The sequence below is a fragment of the Lottia gigantea genome, assembly GCF_000327385.1.
Source record: "Lottia gigantea unplaced genomic scaffold LOTGIsca_211, whole genome shotgun sequence".
In the NCBI taxonomy this organism is placed as follows: Eukaryota; Metazoa; Mollusca; class Gastropoda; family Lottiidae; genus Lottia; species Lottia gigantea.
The window spans coordinates 216,746-224,135 of record NW_008708466.1 but is presented as its reverse complement, the minus strand read 5'-3'; positions in this window follow the sequence as shown (position 1 = coordinate 224,135).

Sequence of the window (7,390 nt, the reverse complement as noted above, 5' to 3'; positions counted from 1 at the left end):
CTTTATTTTTCAGGTGAACGAGGATGAACTGGAACAAGCAGCTACACTTTATCCATTCAACACACCAAAAACTAAAGAAGCATATTATTATAGAAAAATCTTCGAAAGTCGTTTCCCCAACAAATCAAAATGGATTCCCTATTTCTGGATGCCCAAATGGTGTGAAACATCCGATCCTTCAGCTCGTACCTTGAAACATTACAAATAAATTGTGTTGAATATATACTGCAAGCTCAAGCCCGAATCTCATTTACATATTCATCTTCTTTCGTTGAAAATTTGAATAAACCATTTCAAAATACTGATTAATTTTAATTATTTAATTGATGCAAGTTCGTCAGTGGTGTTTCTATGAAGGGGTCAGACTATTAGTTTGGACTGACACTAATCCTAAAGATCTTAAATGCCTGGTACTGTAAGTAATCCTTAGTCAATCTTCACACTGTCGAGTTATTACGAATTTCATCTCATAACTTGACTTCAAAAGCCACCTTTCTTGTGTTACAGAAGCTTGTAAATGCTAGAGAATATAGCCAATCAGAGCCCTCGACAGAAAATCTGTAAACATTAAGCATTTGCATTTTTCCGATCGAATTCTCTGATTAGTTGCATTCGCTGGCCTGTATCACGTGATATAAGAAAACCGTAGACTGTTTAGACTAGAAATATAATTATTCTATTTCACTATATGATTATTTAATTATTACTATTAAATTATTTAATCTAGAGTCTACAATAGTAAATAGTAACGTTTTACTAAAGGGAGGGAATTCTTTGCAATTTTATTTGACCACTGCAGCGGCTTATGAGAATTGTTTTAATCAAATTTTTGATGTTTGTTTACAACATTATCTAATCAATTGCACAGAGTTGGTCAAACGACCACCCATGATAAGTCTTTGGAGTACTGTTATTCGAAGCATTGCACGGAGGTACATTAAGTACCTCTCAATTTAAGAGAAAGTCCCATTTCAAATATTATCCCTCTGTTCATTCAACTCTCCATACCCATATACCTACTCTTCCTTTTTTAAACCCTATAAAGTCCCTTCCCTTTAATCTATCTCTTCCTCTATACCATTGTTGTCTACACTGTCTATTTAAGTTACAGTCTGTTCTCCCCTACTTCACTCTTCCTGTCTCGTTGCCGATTTATCTGCTCCTTTCTCTTTATTTTTCCCTCCACTCCGTTTAGCTCCATCGCTCTTCGTCCTTCTGTCACTCTTAATCCACCCCATAAATTGTAATTGTTCACACTCTACTAAACTTCCCTCTTGTTATTGTTTCGCTCTACTAAACTTCCCACTTGTTATTGTTTCGCTCTACTAAACTTCCCTTTTGTTATTGTTTCGCTCTACTAAACTTCCCACTTGTTATTGTTCACACTCTACTAAACTTCCCACTTGTTATTGTTTCGCTCTACTAAACTTCCCACTTGTTATTGTAACATTCTACTAAACTTCCCTCTTGTTATTGTTCACTCTACTAAACTCCCTTTTTGTTATTGTTCACACTCTACTAAACTTCCTTCTTGTTATTGTTCACTCTACTAAACTTCCTTCTTGTTATTGTTGAGCCTTAGATATCCGGTGTAATTTTCAAGAGGAAGTAACTCTCAAGTCTCCTGCGTCCTTGACCTCTACTCTTGAATTGACCTCGACATTGTAAGACATATTTTGAAGACGGAATAATAATGCCTCGTAGGAGATTAAGCGACTCCGCGAAAAAGCAATTCATATAATCTAGAATGAATACTGCACCACTGACACAATTTTCAACGAATATTAATCATAGGCAAATTTGTTTGTATACACCGGAAGATGATTGTTTCCTGTTTTAGCGTTGATTATCCAGACGCTTTTTTTCTCAAACTGAACGCAATAGGCTGGAATACTTATACACTCTTATATTGTAGAGTTCAGTCTCAACTGATCTTCCAATAAATGCATCACTGAATCGACTTCAGGATCTTTGCGTCCATATACATTACATCGCAGTATTACAAAATATTATTTCACCAAAACTTATTCTCAAAAGCAATCCAACCATCCAATTGTCTGTCGAGTGACAGGGAGGGATGTTCTGAATAGTCAGTCGCTATTAATATAGTTTTATTTTCGTAAAATTCAGCTTTATTATGTTTACGTCATTGTATGTCTATATTAGGTAATTTAATTTTCATTGGTTCACGTTGCTTTTTGTTGCTCCTCGTGTTAAATCGCCATATTCGTTCAGAAGAGTCGCCTCCAACCTTTGTAGATATATTGATAATATTTTAAGGCTAGTGTACATGTGTCAATGCGCTTTCTATGAGTATTTCCTGTTCAAAGTGTCAGAATTGTCTAGATCATAGTTTGCATTTCATAGACACTATTTCCCTTCCCGCTAAGATTTATTGTATCTTTCCTAGTTTTACAAGGTATTTTCATAAGTCTCAATATATTGTCAGTTTCATATCTGTATTGTATTCAAAGTGTTAGGTAGGTAATAAGAGAGTGGAATCTATAGATTTAAATTGTGCGCATTGATCAGTTAAGTGTAGTCTGTAGTCTTGTTAAACAAGGTTACGTGCCTTTAGTTAATGTTGATTCTCATCAGTGTAACTTTTCTCTTTTCAGAATAAATTTTTATTAATTCTGTTACATAATTTTGCTTAGAATAAAAGACATTACTGGAAGTTTGTCTTATCTAGAACCTTCTTCGCACCTAGGATAGTCTGGAACATACAAATTTCTGAAGGGAATTCGAAGAGAATTTATTGTTTATGATTCCTGTTGACCAGTTATTTCCTGAGTAAGAAGAGAGAATCAATATGTCTGGTTTGGAGGAGACTGTAACAGATGTTCATGCTGGTCCATCTATTGAAGTGGATGAAACGTCAGAGTTGGTAGATATCAAAAACAAAAGAAAGATTCTAAAAGGTCGAATAACACGAGCTATAAACAGTATGAGAGAATCTTTGAGAAATAATGATACTAACATTAGAAGAATCAAAAGAGAACTGAGTGAAATAAAACAGGATTGTGAGACTGTGAGAACCTTAAATAATAGTCTTTACAATTTAGTTCTTTCTTCTGAGACAGTTAAACTTGATAAATGGGATGATGATTTACTTTTCACAATATTTGATGTGGAGGAAGATTACATTACTTCACTAAATAGACACAATCAGAGTATCCGTTCCCCATCTCCTGTTGTTGTGCGAAGGAAGTTTAGTAGAGTGTAAAAAATAACAAAAATGAGATAACAGCAGCAATTTATAGAGTGGATTAAGAGTGACAAAGGACGAAGAGAGATGGAACTGAAACGGAAAATAGGGGAGTGTAGCAGAGTGTAAACAATAACAAGTAGGGGAGTGTGGCAAAGTGTAAACAATAACAAGAAGGAATTTTAGCAGAGTATTAACAATAATAAATAGGGGAGTGTAGCAAAGTGTAAACAATAACACAAAGGAAGTTTAGCAGCGTGTAAACAATAACAAATAGGAGAGTGTAGCAGAGTGTGAACAATAACAAAAAGAAAGTCTAGTAGGGTGTGAAAAATAACAAATAGGAAAGTGTAGCAGAGTGTAAACAATATCAAGAAAGGAATTTAGTAGAGTGTAAACAATAACAAATAGGGGACTGTAGCAGAGTGTGAACAATAACAAGAAGGACGTTTAGTAGAGTGTAAACAATAACAAATATGGGACTGTAACAGAGTGTAAACAATAACAAGAAGGAAGTTTAGTAAAATCTAAACAATAACAAATAGGAAAGTGCAGCAGAGTGAGAACAATAACAAGAAGGAAGTTTGGTAGACTGTGAACAATAACAAATAGGGGAGTGTAGCAGAGTGTGAACAATAACAAGAAGGAAGTTTAGTAGAGTGTGAACAATAACAAATAGGGGAGTGTAGCAGAGCGTGAACAATTACAAGAAGAAAGTTTAGAAGAGTGTGAACAATAACAAAAAGGAAGTTTAGCAGATTGTAAACAATAACAAGAAAGAAATTTAGTAGAGTGTAAACAATAACAAATAGGGGACTGTAGCAGAGTGTGAACAATAACAAGAAGGAAGTTTAGTAGAGTGGAACAATAACAAGAAGGAAGTTTAGTAGAGTGTGAACAATAACAAATAGGGGAGTGCAGCAGAGTATGGACAATAACAAGAAGGAAGTTTAATAGAGTGAATAATAACAAGAAGGAAGTTTAGTAGAGTGTAAACAATAACAAATAGGGGAGTGCAGCAGAGTATTAACAATAACAAGAAGGAAGTGTAGTAGAGTGTAAACAAAAACAATAAGGAAGTTTAGTAAATTGTGAACAATAACAAATAGGGGAGTGCAGCAAAGTGTGAACAATAACAAATAGGGGATTGTAGCAGAGTGTGAACAATAACAAGAAAGGAGTTTAGTAGAGTGTGAAAAATAACAAGAAGGAAGTTGAGTAGAGTGTGAACAATAACAAGAAGGAAGGTTAGTGGAGTGTAAACAATAACAAATAGGAGAGTGCAGCGGAGTGTAAACAATAACAAATAGGGGACTTCAGCAGAGTGTAAACATTAACAGGTTTGACCAACTCTGTGCAACTGATTAGATACTGTTATAAACTAACAACAAAAATTTTGTTTAAAACAATTCTTATAAGCCGCTGCAGTGGTCAAATAAAATTGCAAAGAATTCCCTCCCTTTAGTAAAACGTATATAAAACGTTACTATTTACTATTGTAGACTCTAGATTAAATAATTTAATAGTAATAATTAAATAATCATATAGTGAAATAGAATATTTCTATTTCTAGTCTAAACAGTCTACGGTTTTCTTATATCACGTGATGCAGTGATTTGATTGGATTACAGGGCAATGAATACAACCAATCAGAGAATCCCATCGGAAAAATGCAAATACTTAATGTTTACAGGCTTTCTGTCGAGGGCTGTGATTGCCTATATTCTCTAGAATTTACAAACTTCTGTAACACAAGAAAGGTGGCTTTTGAAGTCAAGTTATAAGATGAAATTCGTAATAGCTCAACAGTGTGAAGATTGACCAAGGATTACTTACAGTACCAGGCATTTAAGATCTTTAGGATTAGTGTCAGTCCAAACTAATAGTCTGACCCCTTCATAGAAACACCACTGACGAACTTGCATCAATTAAATAATTAAAATTAATCAGTATTTTGAAATGGTTTATTCAAATTTTCAACGAAAGAAGATACAATGAGATTCAGGCTTGAGCTTGCAGTATATATCCAACACAATTTATTTGTAATGTTTCAAGGTACGAGCTGAAGGGTCGGATGTTTCACACCATTTCGGCATCCAGAAATAGGGAATCCATTTTGATTTGTTGGGGAAACGACTTTCGAAGATTTTTCTATAATAATATGCTTCTTTAGTTTTTGGTGTGTTGAATGGATAAAGTGTAGCTGCTTGTTCCAGTTCATCCTCGTTCACCTGAAAAATAAAGTTGAAAAATATTGATATGATACTCTTTTGTCCCAAAATATTTGCCAGAAGGCACCAAATCATTCATACCTCCAGTCCCGGGAGGATGGCGCCGCCACTGCTAATATAAAGCTCTAAATCACAGTTATTTGGTACGGTGCAATTCGACATTATTGGTGCAACAAGATGGCTCTCTGAGGGTCCAATCTTTGTCGAGAGTATAAAAAAAAAACATTCAGAACTTAAAAAACAGTGTTTGTAAGAGTTACTTCCCTTCTAGTGAGATACAATTGCTTTCCCCTTCCTGTCACGTGACAGACGGTTGGATTGCTTTTGAGAATAAGTTTTGGTGAAATAATATTTTGTAATACCGCGATGTAATGTATATGGACGCAAAGATCCTGAAGCCGAATCAATGATGCATTTATTGGAGGATCAGTTGAGATTGAACTGAAGTCTGCTTAATAGAAACTCAACTTAACTAGAAATGAAATGGAGTTTTACGCCCTACTTTTCTACACCATCAACTTGGGTTAAACCAATTTAATCAATTTCGTTTCTGTTTTTCTGATATTTATCGTCTCCATTGTAATCTAAAAACAACAATATCAAGAAGGAAGTTTAGTAGAGTGTGAACAATAACAAGAAGGAAGTTTAGTAGAGTGTGAACAATAACAAATAGGGGAGTGTTGCAGAGTGTGAACAATAACAAGAAGGAAGTTTAGTAGAGTGTGACCAATAACAAGAATGAAGTTTAGTAGAGTGTAAACAATAACAAATAGGGGACTGTAAAATAGTGTGAACAATAACAAGAAGGACGTTTAGTAGAGTGTGAACAATAACAAATAGGGGAGTGCAGCAGAGAGTGAACAATAACAAGAAGGAAGTGTAGTAGAGTGTGAACAATAACAAGAAGGAATTTTAGTAGAGTGTTAACAATAACAAATAGGGGAGTGCAGTAGAGTGTGAACAATAACAAATAGGGGAGTGTTGCAGAGTGTGAACAATAACAAGAAGGAAGTTTAGTAGAGTGTGAACAATTACAAATAGGGGAGTGTTGCAGAGTGTGAACAATAACAAGAAGGAAGTTTAGTAGAGTGTGAACAATAACAAGAAGGAAGTTCAGTAGAGTGTAAACAATAACAAACATGGGAGTGCAACAGAGCGTGAACAATAAAAAGAAAGACGTTTAGTAGAGTGTGAAGAATAACAAGAAGGAAGTTTAGTAGAGTGTGAACAATGACAGATAGGGGGCGTAGCAGAGTGTGAACAATAGCAAGAAGGGAGTTTAGTAGAGTGTGAACAAAAACAAGAAGGACGTTGAGTAGAGTGTGAAGAATAACAAGAAAGAAGTTTAGTGGAGTGTGAACAATAACAAGAAATGAAATGAAATGAATGCTGATGAGATTTTATAGGGTTTAAGTTTAACAGAGGGGGAATACTGGACAATGGGGCTTTCTCTTAAATTGAGAGGTACTTAATGTACCTCCGTGCAATGCTTCGAATTACAGTACTCCAAAGACTTATCATGGGTGGTCGTTTGACCAACTCTGTACAACTGATTAGATACTGTTATAAACAAACAACAAAAATTTGATTAAAACAATTCTCATAAGCCGCTGCATTGGTCAAATAAAATTGCAAATAATTCCCTCCCTTTAGTAAAACGTATATAAAACGTTACTATTTGCAATTGTATACTCAAAATGAAATGAAGTGAATGGAGTTTTACGTCCTACTTTTCTGCACCATGTGGGCTAATGAAGACGGACAACGCCATACTGGGTACAATGAGGGAAATTTTGCCAGGGCAGCGGCACTAGCCTTCTCTTTTTCGATTTCCGGTTGTCGAGGGATCTTTAACGTGCACAGCCTGTAGCACACGGGGCCTCGGTTTATTGTCCCATCCGAACGACTAGACGCTTTTTTCATGTCAGCCCTCCCACCTGCATCAATGACA